The sequence below is a fragment of the Trichomycterus rosablanca genome, chromosome 5 (assembly GCF_030014385.1).
Source record: "Trichomycterus rosablanca isolate fTriRos1 chromosome 5, fTriRos1.hap1, whole genome shotgun sequence".
Lineage (NCBI taxonomy): Eukaryota > Metazoa > Chordata > Actinopteri > Siluriformes > Trichomycteridae > Trichomycterus > Trichomycterus rosablanca.
Window position 1 is genome coordinate 13,251,625 of NC_085992.1, and position 12,857 is coordinate 13,264,481.

Genomic DNA, 12,857 nt, shown 5'->3' on the forward strand with positions numbered 1-12,857 from the left:
GTGTGAAGGCAGACGAGCGAATACTTTTGGCAATATAGTGTATAAGAGACACTAAACACCAATCTTCCAAAAGTTCATCTCTCAGTTTGTTATGTAGATGGTGATGTTTGTTATCGTGAAGAGCCCTAAACCATGGAACACTAATCCATTCAGTGGCCCCTAAACCCCTGACTGAATTGTGGCATTGGCATCCTGGAAAAGACCACTGAATTGTTGTATTAGCATCCTGGAGAAGTTCCTTCGCATTTATCAAGTGTTCAATAAAAATAGCATTGGCAGTCCATGCCAGTAAAATGTTCTCCCATTGTACAAACAAAGCCACCAAACTGTGGCTTACTGTACAGGGACAAGTCTTTAGGTCTGTACCGTTCTCTTGGTGTATGACACATAAAATCTCCTACTTGTTTGTTTGTTTGTTTATTAGAATTTTAACATCATGTTTTACACTTTGGTTACATTCATGACAGGAATGGTAGTTACTAGTTACACAAAGTTCATCAGTTCGCAAGTTGTAATATCAAATACAGTCATGGACAATTTTGTATCTCCAATTCACCTCACTTGCATGTTTTTGGACTGTGGGAGGAAACCGGAGCACCCGGAGGAAACCCACGCAGACACGGGGAGAACATGCAAACTCCACACAGAAAGGACCCGGACCGCCCCACCTGGGGATCGAACCCAGGGCCTTCTTGCAAAATCTCCTACTTGACGAGGAAATGCAACACCATTAAAAGTATTTGAGCCGTCTTTATGCTTCGGTAATAAACCTTCTTTTAAAGTCACTTTCATTTGCCAACCAGAGACAAAATAAAAAAGGTATTGCTTCCCCAAATTTAAGTTGCTTAATGTTTTTTTTTATTTTTTATTTTTTATTTTTTTTATTATTAAACTATGATGGATCAGTATATATACATAACAACAAAGAAGATTTATTTGGTTGTGGGACAGCATGGTAGCATTGTTGTTTCACAGCAAGAAGGTCCTGGGTCTGTGTCCTTTCTGTGTGGAGTTTGCTCCGGTTTTCTCCCACAATCCAGACAAGTTAATTAGGTGAACTGGAGATACAAAATTGCCCGTGACAGTGTTTGACTCTGAACTTGAACTGATAAATCAGGTTTAACCTGTAACTACCTGTCCTGTCATGTATGTAATCAAACTATAAAACATGACGATAAAATCCTAATAAATAAATACGTAAACATGGTTGTAAAGAGGGCTTTATAATGCCATCTTGTTTGAATATAATCACAGCTTGTGACTTCTCTATGCCCATATAAATAAGGCAAGTTTAACTGCAGCCAAGGTTTGTATGAAACCAAAGCCTTCATCTTATGCTAAGAGGAATTTTGTTTAAATTATTAAATGTAACCCAATACTCACCAAAAACAAGTTTACTACTGCTTAACTATTACTGCTTGATGTGCAATAATATAACAGTATATTTTCAGCGTAAGTGTACTTAGGTTTAAGGAATTTATATGCAAAACCTGCAATTCTGCATGTTTTCCTTTTTTTATTCATGCATTTTCTCCCATTTTAGCATAGTCTATCTGTTTTCCGCTGCTGGGGGATCCCCGATTGCAGTCGAGGTGGGTATATTGCTGCTCACGCCTCCTCCGACCCGCGCGCAGCCCTAGTAGAACCCTTTTTCACCTCGGCATTCTGCACAGGCGCCTCTCTATCTGCCAATCAGGGTCCTTACACAGCGTTTAAAAACCCTACCCACATAGTCCGGTCATCCCGCCCTAGCAGAACCGTGTCTGCTGCAAGCACTGCCAATTATGCCCGCTAGATGGCGCCCGGTGGCAACGCCAAGTTTCGAACCGAGGAGTTCAGAATCTCGGCACTGGTGTACTAGTGGAATATCCTGCTGCTCCACCTGGGCAATTCCGCATGTTATGTGCTTTTATTTATGTTTTACTATCATCAAGAAGACTGTAACTAAGTCAGACGTGCTTGCCAAGACTTTCATCATAGTAAAAGAATGGTAAACAGGTAGTGGAAGTCTATTCAAATAACAAGTGGCAAATGATGACAGGGACAAGGATCCCCGTCTCATCTCAGGAACAAATGGCTGTATAAGCAAGACCTCCATGGGCTACCATAGCTGTCCATGTAAGGGCAATGGAAAATGGACAGCTTGACAAATAAACCCTTTTAATAGGGACCAATCCTGCCATCACATTATCTCAGCACTGAAGGATGTATGTGTGTGTGAGCGTGTGTGCGCGTGTGGCCCCGCTCTTAGCCAGACTCAACACTTTTCCATGACCTGGCCGCATTGGCATGTGCTTTTATCTAAAAGGATTCAGGAGTTAATTTGGAAAGGGTTGACACTAACCGACAGGTCAAACAAAAGTCTCATAGATAGATTAATGCTATCAAATGCCAGTGAAACGTTTATTTTTCGAACTCTGGTATCCAAGGGAATGTGGAATGTGCCAAAAACTTTCCATAATGAAAAAAAATTCAGCGGGCTAAAAATGCTCAGTGTTCAGGACTGATGTTACCATACATGGTGTAAATGAGAGGCCATGTTTGTCTTTTGTCGTAATTATTTCACATTCAGCCAGATTTTAAATCTACTACAGTAAGTCTACCAGAGTGACTAAAAGCATTATTCGTGATTAACCATATCCAAGCTGTTACACCAAACCTTACAAGAGTTGCAAGAACAAAGAAAACTAATGTTTGATGCCTAACATGAGAGGGCAGAAAGTCTTGTCAGATGAAACTAATGCCTAGTTCACACAACACGATTTCTGCCCTGATTTTCGCTCGGCGACTGGTCGGCGCCAGATTTCCCGGCTCGGAAGCAACTCGGCGTTCGCTCGGCGATTGAAACTCGGCTCTCAACCGCTATGTGTGAACTGCTCAACAACTCGATCCGAGCGGCTGACGAGAGATATCTAGCTTGCCAGATATCTGGATCTGAGTTGCCCGACTGGCAATGAGTGCAGTGTCGAACAGCCAGTGAGAACGCAAGATACGGTGTGAGGGGAAATGCAGGGGAGGAGTTATAAAAAGGTGGGACGGGGCGTAATATAGTTTATATGAGAATACATCGGCATACAGATAAGTTTTACAGTATTTCTGACCTTATCGTTCTCTACAAAACATAACATCAAAATATTTATTAACCTCCAACTCACTACAGAACGATCCCTGCTGGTCGTGTTGCCAAATCCACTCGGATTCATTCATTTTTTCTCCTTGATTTTACGCTGCACATCAGCGCACAAACTTTGATCGCTCGCTACTTGTTGACGTGCATTTTTGGACGTGGTGTCATTAAACCCCTCGTCACTGCTCGCGTTTGTTTTCGTGACCAAACGTAGTTTGGGAGACCAGAGAAGCTCGCCTGCGATTCCAGTTGGTGATAGATCGTGTAGTGTGACCCCCTATCGCCGATGAATTGTGTAGTGTGAAAGCCACACCGACTTGAAAGACTCCCGATTACAAGAGATCCAGTTGTGTAGTGTGAACTGTACAGCGACCTGACGACTTGGAAAGTCGTGTAGTGTGAACTTGGCATAAGTGGTCAGACAAAACTCATAATAAAACCCTACCAATTTAGATCAGCCAGGTAACACCATCCTTACTATAAATAAAATATACTAGCGGTTGCATCATAATGATTTTTAGCAGTCAGAACTGGCAGCTTGTTTAGGATACATTGGAAAGTACAGTCATGGTGCACAGTATGAGATACTGGATTAAAAAATCTCTTATTTCACTAGAAAGCCTAAACTGGGAAGAATATTTGTCTTTCTGTGAGACAAAGGCCTCAAGCCAAGCAACTTTAGAGTGGTTTATGAAGACAAATGCTGTGTGCCACTGCTTCCTGGCAAAATTAAATAAAGAGAAATGGGTAAAAAAATAAGATGGCCTTCTTTTTTTCCTCCCACAATCCAGAGACATGTATGCTCATGACATTAAAACCACCTCCTTGTTTCTACACTCACTGTCCATTTTATCAGCTCCACTTACCATATAGTAGCACTTTGTAGTTCTACAATTACTGACTGTAGTCCATCTGTTTGTCTACATACTTTTTTAACCAGCTTTTACTCTGTTCTTCAATGGTCAGGACCCCCACATGATCCCAATAGAGCAGGTATTATTTAGGTGGTGGATCATTCTCAGCATTCAGTGACACTGACATGGTGGTGGTGTGTTAGTGTGTGTTGTGCTGGTATGAGTAGATCAAACACAGCAGCGCTGATGGAGTTTTTAAATACCGTGTCCACTCACTGTCCACTCTATTAGACACTCCTACCTAGTTGGTCCACCTTGTAGAAGTAAAGTCAGAGACGATCGCTCATCTATTGCTGCTGTTTGAGTTGATAATCTTCTAGATCTTCATCAGTGGTCACAGGACGCTGCCCACGGGTGCGCTGTTGGCTGGATGTTTTTGGTTGGTTTATACTCAGTCCAGCAGTGTCTGATCCACTCATACCAGCACAACACACGCTAACACACCACCACCATGTCAGTGTCACTGCAGTGCTGAGAATGATCCACCACCCAAATAATACCTGCTCTGTTGTAGTCCTGTGAGAGTCCTGACCATTGAAGAACAGCATGAAAGGGGGCTAACTAAGCATGCAGAGAAACAGATGGACTACAGTCAGTAATTGTAGAACTACAAAGTGCTTCTATATGGTAAGTGAAGCTGATAAAATGGACAGTGTGTGTAGAAACAAGGAGGTGGTTTTAATGTTATGGCTGATCAGTATATATACACTCACACATACTTTATCCACATACACACACACAGGTATCTACATACTTCAGGACAAATATTGTATGTAAAATACATATGTACAGTGTATCACAAAAGTGAGTACACCCCTCACATTTCTGCAGATATTTAAGTATATCTTTTCATGGGACAACACTGACAAAATGACACTTTGACACAATGAAAAGTAGTCTGTGTGCAGCTTATATAACAGTGTAAATTTATTCTTCCCTCAAAATAACTCAATATACAGCCATTAATGTCTAAACCACCGGCAACAAAAGTGAGTACACCCCTAAGAGACTACACCCCTAAATGTCCAAATTGAGCACTGCTTGTCATTTTCCCTCCAAAATGTCATGTGATTTGTTAGTGTTACTAGGTCTCAGGTGTGCATAGGGAGCAGGTGTGTTCAATTTAGTAGTACAGCTCTCACACTCTCTCATACTGGTCACTGAAAGTTCCAACATGGCACCTCATGGCAAAGAACTCTCTGAGGATCTTAAAAGACGAATTGTTGCGCTACATGAAGATGGCCAAGGCTACAAGAAGATTGCCAACACCCTGAAACTGGGCTGCAGCACAGTGGCCAAGATCATCCAGCGTTTTAAAAGAGCAGGGTCCACTCAGAACAGAACTCGCGTTGGTCGTCCAAAGAAGCTGAGTGCACGTGCTTAGCGTCACATCCAACTGCTGTCTTTGAAAGATAGGCGCAGGAGTGCTGTCAGCATTGCTGCAGAGATTGAAAAGGTGGGGGGTCAGCCTGTCAGTGCTCAGACCATACGCCGCACACTACATCAAATTGGTCTGCATGGCTGTCACCCCAGAAGGAAGCCTCTTCTGAAGTCTCTACACAAGAAAGCCCGCAAACAGTTTGCTGAAGACATGTCAACAAAGGACATGGATTACTGGAACCATGTCCTATGGTCTGATGAGACCAAGATTAATTTGTTTGGTTCAGATGGTCTCAAGCATGTGTGGCGGCAATCAGGTGAGGAGTACAAAGATAAGTGTGTCATGCCTACAGTCAAGCATGGTGGTGGGAATGCCATGGTCTGGGGCTGCATGAGTGCAGCAGGTGTTGGGGAGTTACATTTCATTGAGGGACACATGAACTCCAATATGTACTGTGAAATACTGCATGATCCCCTCCCTCCGGAAACTGGGTCGCAGGGCAGTGTTCCAGCATGATAATGACCCCAAACACACCTCTAAGACGACCACTGCTTTATTGAAGAGGCTGAGGGTAAAGGTGATGGACTGGCCAAGCATGTCTCCAGACCTAAACCCAATAGAACATCTTTGGGGCATCCTCAAGCGGAAGGTGGAGGAGCGCAAAGTCTCGAATATCCGCCAGCTCCGTGATGTCGTCATGGAGGAGTGGAAAAGCATTCCAGTGGCAACCTGTGAAGCTCTGGTAAACTCCATGCCCAGGAGAGTTAAGGAAGTTCTGGGAAATAATGGTGGCCACACAAAATATTGACACTTCAGGAACTTTCACTAAGGGGTGTACTCACTTTTGTTGCCGGTGGTTTAGACATTAATGGCTGTATATTGAGTTATTTTGAGGGAAGAATAAATTTACACTGTTATATAAGCTGCACACAGATTACTTTTCATTGTGTTAAAGTGTCATTTTGTCAGTGTTGTCCCATGAAAAGATATACTTAAATATCTGCAGAAATGTGAGGGGTGTACTCACTTTTGTGATACACTGTATATATATTATTGCACTTTGCTTTCCTTGTGAAATCCCAAAGGAGACTGTTTTGTTTGCCTCGTCTTTTAATTCCCAACTCATTCCGTCTGTCTCTGTGTCTGCATCTATAACTCTTTCCGTGTGAGCGCTCTTCCTTTTGTCTTTCTGTCTCTGTAATTTCCTTTCTTTCCCACAACAGTGACTTTGCTAATGAAGTACGTGCACAGGAACAAATAACTCACAACATTTATCCATTTTGGCAGAAACTTTTATTCAAAGCAACACACAGCCTGAGAGCAAAGATAGAAGTTCTTAGGGCCCAGCGGTGCGTCTTTGGTGCTGCTACAATTCAAAACAAACAGATTAAGTTCTAGACCCCTGAGGACATCAATTATCTTTATTTTAAACTACTTCAGTAGTGCTTTGGGTCATTGACTTGCTAAAAAAAGAAATTCTTACAAGTTTAGGCTTTCTGGCAGAGTGGAGCATGTTTTCATCTGAGCACTTAGTAATTACTTTTTTCTAATCAATCCTCACTAGACTGACAATCCCTGCTTTTTTTAGAACATGATTATTTTAACACCATTGTCAGGCTGCTGTTGGGGGTTCAGTTCACCATTGTTGGGTCTTTGTGCAAGGATTGTATTCTGTCAAAATTGTAAGTTGTAAATTTTAAGCTGACTTGTATTTACTAACTCTTATTAATATTCATTTCTTGCAAAAAAACAAACTTGGGTTCTATTAGGGTTTCAGCTGATTTGTGTTATTGGACTGTTGTCTACTTAAACGAGAGTAAGGTACTGTCTACTATGGAAGCACTTCTGTAAGTCGCTCTGGATAAGAGCATCTGCTAAATGCCGAAAATGTAAATATAAGTTAAAGAACCAGTGACACTTCAAAATCTTGTGGAAAGGCTTTTACTGAAAGTGAACAAAATTGCAGTCTTAGTGTAACAGAGTTTTCTTTGGTGTAATGTGCTGATCATGTTTGATGTACACTATATTGCCAAAAGTATTCGCTCGTCTGCCTTCACATGCATATGAACTTGAGTGACGTCCCATTCTTAATCCATAGGGTTTAATATGATGTCGGCCCACCCTTTGCAGCTATAACAGCTTCAACTCTTCTGGAAAGGCTTTCCACAAGGTTTAGGAGTATGTTTATGGGAATTTTTGACCATTTTTCCAGAAGCGCATTTGTGAGGACAGACACTGATGTTGGACGAGAAGGCCTGGCTCACAGTCTACGCTCTAATTTATCCCAAAGGTGTTCTATTGGGTTGAGGTCAGGACTCTGTGCAGGCCAGTCAAGTTCTTCCACACCAAACTCGCTCATCCATGTCTTTATGGACATTGCTTTGTGCACTGGTGCGCAGTCATGTTGGAACAGGAAGGGGTCATCCCCAAACTGTTCCCACAAAGTTGGGAGCATGAAATTGTCCAAAATCTCTTGGTATGCTGAAGCATAAAGAGTTCCTTTCACTGGAACTAAGGGGCCGATCCCAACTCCTGAAAAACATCCCCACACCATAATAATAATCCCTTCTACACCAAATTTACACTTGGCACAATGCAGTCAGACAATTACCGTTCTCCTGGCAACCGCCAAACCCAGACTCGTCCATCCGATTGCCAGATGGAGAAGCGTGATTCGTCACTCCAGAGAACACATCTCCACTGCTCTAGAGTCCAGTGACAGCGTGCTTTACACCACTGCATCCGGCGCTTTGCATTGCGCTTGGTGATGTAAGGCTTGGATGCAGCTGCTCGGCCATGGAAACCCATTCCATGAAGCTCTCTACACACTGTTCTTGAGCTAATCTGAAGGCCACATGAAGTCTGAAGGTCTGTAGCGATTGACTCTGCAGAAACTATGTGACCTCTGCGCACTATGTGCCTCCCCGCTGTCATTTTATGTGGTCTACCACTTCATGGCTTAGTTGCTGTCGTTCCCAATCGCTTCCACTTTGTTATAATACCACTGACAGTTGACTGTGGAATATTTAGTAGCGAGGAAATTTCACGACTGGACTTGTTGCACAGGTGGCATCCTATCACAGTACCACGCTGGAATTCACTGAGTTCCTGAGAGCGACCCATTCTTTCACAAATGTTTGTAGAAGCAGTCTGCATGCCTAGGTGCTTGGTTTTATACACCTGTGGCCATGGAAGTGATTGGAAAACCTAAATTCAATTATTTGGATGGGTGAGTGAATACTTTTGGCAATATAGTGTATGTGTTTATGTATTGAGTGCATTTTGTCCCTTTGGGGATTCCATAATCAATGTAAAAGTGTGCTTCTCTAAACATGTGATCATCTCTTCACAATGTAGTCTGTGCTGCGCCTCAAAAGAACAATCCGGTAAAGTATTATGCTCCCAATAGCTTGTCTATGTACAGTTTATTTATTTCTTTATAAACTCTACAGACGCGCGGTTACACAAGTCTAAAGCAGCTGAAAACACTACTTGAGTAACTGAGTTTGGAAAACTCCCAACCGATTCTGTGGACGCAGAGGCTGTAAGTATTCTGGTCTTTGAGAGGAAGCTATTAAGGTAGGCTGTGCTGTGTATTGAAGCTTCCATTGATTCTATCATTCAATGTATGCATGTTATTTAATGCCTGCTATGAAATGTGGCCCTTTTGTTCAAAAACTGAAAAACGAGGTCTGAGAAATGAAGTACATTTTTACGTAAATTATAGTAGGGCCCTAGTTATAACTGTGGCAGATGGGCCATGGTCATGCACTGGCTGGGAGAGGAAGCAGCACCATGCAGAAACAAGAAGATAAAGGAAGTGAAAGTGATGTTTAAAGTTCAAGTTTATATCAGCGATCAAAGCTCTGTCCTTATCACACATGCCCTTGTGGTCTACTGTAAGGTTCACCTTTTTCCATTACTGCAAGTAAGCACATGCAAGTCTGTGCACCCTGACCGGCTTTAAGCATAAAAAAGAAAAACAACTATTTACATACATTCAAATGTATATTTAAATATTATTGCTAGGCTATTTTATTGGTATTTCTACAATAACACTCCAGCCTACACTAACTGCCCGCTCCTGCCCGCAACTCTCACTATGAATTCCACATTGCAAGCTGTTGTGTTGAGACCTACAGTAGTAACTCTAAAAAACATCTACTCTAGATACTAGAGAATGGGTGTGGAGACATACACTGATCAGCCATAACATTAAAACCACCTCCTTGTTTCTACACTCAATGTCCATTTTATCAGCTCCACTTACCATATAGGAGCACTTTGTAGCTCTACAATTACTGACTGTAGTCCATCTGTTTCTCTGCATGCTTTGTTAGCCCCCTTTCATGCTGTTCTTCAATGGTCAGGACTCTCCCAGGACCACCACAGAGTAGGTATTATTTAGGTGGTGGATCATTCTCAGCACTGCAGTGACACTGACATGGTGGTGGTGTGTTAGTGTGTGTTGTGCTGGTATGAGTGGATCAGACACAGCAATGCAGCTGGAGTTTTTAAACACCTCACTGTCACTGCTGGACTGAGAATCGTCCACCAACCAAAAACATCCAGCCAACAGCGCCCCGTGGGCAGCGTCCTGTGACCACTGATGAAGGTCTAGAAGATGACCAACTCAAACCGCAGCAATAGATGAGCGATGGTCTCTGACTTTACATCTACAAAGTGGACCAACTAGGTAGGAGTGTCTAATAGAGTGGACAGTGTGTGGACACGGTATTTAAAAACTCCAGCAGCGCTGCTGTGTCTGATCCACTCATACCAGCACAACACACACTAACACACCACCACCATGTCAGTGTCACTGCAGTGCTGAGAATGATCCACCACCCAAATAATACCTGCTCTGTGGTGGTCCTGTGGGAGAGTCCTGACCATTGAAGAACAGGATGAAAGCAAGGTAAAAGAGTATGCAGAGAAACAGATGGACTACAGTCAGTAATTGTAGAACTACAAAGTGCTTCTATTTGGTAAGAGGAGCTGATACAATGGACAGTGAGTGTAGAAACAAGGAGGTGGTTTTAATGTTATGGCTGATCGGTGTATATGTGTGGTTTGTGACAAACAGGTGCCCTGTCCTGGGTAAATTCTGAGTTTTTTGGTATTGCCTCTGGATCCACTGTCACCCTGGGATGGTTTGCTAAATGTTAATGGCATTATTGGACACTAATATTCTTGGAAGCAGGGCAGTTGTAGCCTAGTGGTTAAGGTACTGGGTTAATAATCAAAAGGTCACTGGTTCAAGCCTCACCACTGCCTGGTTGCCACTGCTGGGCCCTAAAGCAAGGCCCTTAACCCTCAATTGCTTAGACAATATACTGTTACAGTACTGTAAGTCACTTTGGATAAAAGCATCTGCTAAATGCTGAAGATTGAATGTTTTTAGCTAGAGCTAAAACAGCTGTTCCTTTTAAAGCCATGTCATAATCAGGAGTTCCAAACTATACAGTTCTTGACTGTGCCATACTGGACACCTCTTCCACAACAACTTAAGGGTGGCACAGTGGCCCACCTGATAGAGTAGTTAGATTTTTTAAAGAAGCTTAATGTTTTAGCTGTTCCTTTTAAAGCCATGTCGTAATCAGGAGTGTGTTCGAAAAACTCAAAAGTTGGACAACTGGACATGCTGGACACCTCTTCCACAAAGATTTGGATTCTATTTGGATTCTATTGCTTTAACAGTGGCTCAGTGGCCCAGCTGGTAGAGCAGGTGTTGCACTGCAACATGGTTTCTTATGTTCTTTCTTAGGTTCAATACTGTGAGGACTTTTGTGTAGGTTTGGCGCCAACTCCTGTGATGGATTGGTGCCCTGTCAAAGGGTATTTCAGCCTTGCACCCAGTGTTTCCAGTGGAACTGGGTTCACTGCAACCCTGACCATAATAAAGCAGTTTATGAAAAAACAAACAAGCAATTAACTAAATAAATAAATGCACAAATATTATTCATTGTGGAGTATAACTATTGGCAATATAATTATCGCATAGCTGTGTGTGTGTGTGTGTGTAAGGCATGAAAAACAATATTAAGAAACTACAGAGAATGTTTTCTTTAGGACTTTGGACATTCTGTCTTGGGTTTATTTTAAAAGTGCGCTATTGATAGCGCTTTAATGAGACTGTGCTGGAAAGAATTCGCTTTTTCAACATTCTTGTGATCTTTGACCTTTCCTTTTTGGGAGGCGAAACCAAAAGAAGGAAGTGTGTGTAAGAAATTGTTTTTATTTCTAGTTTATATTCCAGTCTCTCAGGCTGCATTGTACCATATGTCCAGAATACATATTTTATACACCGATCAGCCATAACATTAAAACCACCTCCCTGTTTCTACACTCACTGTTCATTTTATCAGCTCCACTTACCATATAGAAGCACTTTGTAGGTCTACAATTACTGACTGTAGTCCATCTGTTTCTCTACATTCTTTTTTAACCCCCTTTCACCCTGTTCTTCAATGGTCAGGACCCCCACAGGACCACCACAGAGCAGGTATAATTTAGGTGGTGGATCATTCTCAGCACTGCAGTGACACTGACATGGTGGTGGTGTGTTAGTGTGTGTTGTGCTGGTATGAGTGGATCAGACACAGCAGCGCTGCTGGAGTTTTTAAATACCGTGTCCACTCACTGTCCAATCTATTAGACACTCCCACCTAGTTGGTCCACCTTGTAGATGTAAAGTCAGAAACGATCGCTCATCTATTGCTGCTGTTTGAGTTGGTCATCTTTTAGACCTACATCAGTGGTCACAGGACGCTGCCCACGGGGCACTGTTGGCTGGATATATTTTGGTTGGTGGACTATTCTCAGTCCAGCAGTGACAGTGAGGTGTTTAAAAACTCCATCAGCATTGATCCACTGATACCAGCACAACACACACTAACACACCACCACCATGTCAGTGTCACTGCAGTGCTGAGAATGATCCACCACCTAAATAATACCTGCTCTGTAGTGGTCCTGGGAGAGTCCTGACCATTGAAGAACAACATGAAAGGGGGTAACAAAGCATGCAGAGAAACAGATGGACTACAGTCAGTAATTGTAGAACTACAACGTGCTTCTACAGGGTAAGTGGAGCTGATAAAATGGACAGTGAGTGTAGAAACAAGGAGGTGGTTTTAATGTTATGGCTGATCGGTGTATATAAGTCTATCTGAAGAATGATGTGTTGCATAAAGACACCGGAGGTATCCTCTCTCTTTCTTCCTCTCTTTCGTCACAATGACTTGGTTTTTCCACCACATTCTCTTGGAGTAGAGAATTACCAGAGGACGGTGACTCCTTATTTATATCAGTCACGGCAGAGGAAGTGTGAGGATTAAAGCATTTACATAATGAATCACAATGGCATGCCTTGCTAAGAACTAATCAAAGGCCTCATAGAGTGTGTGATTAGATTGTATTCCATTAGACATAC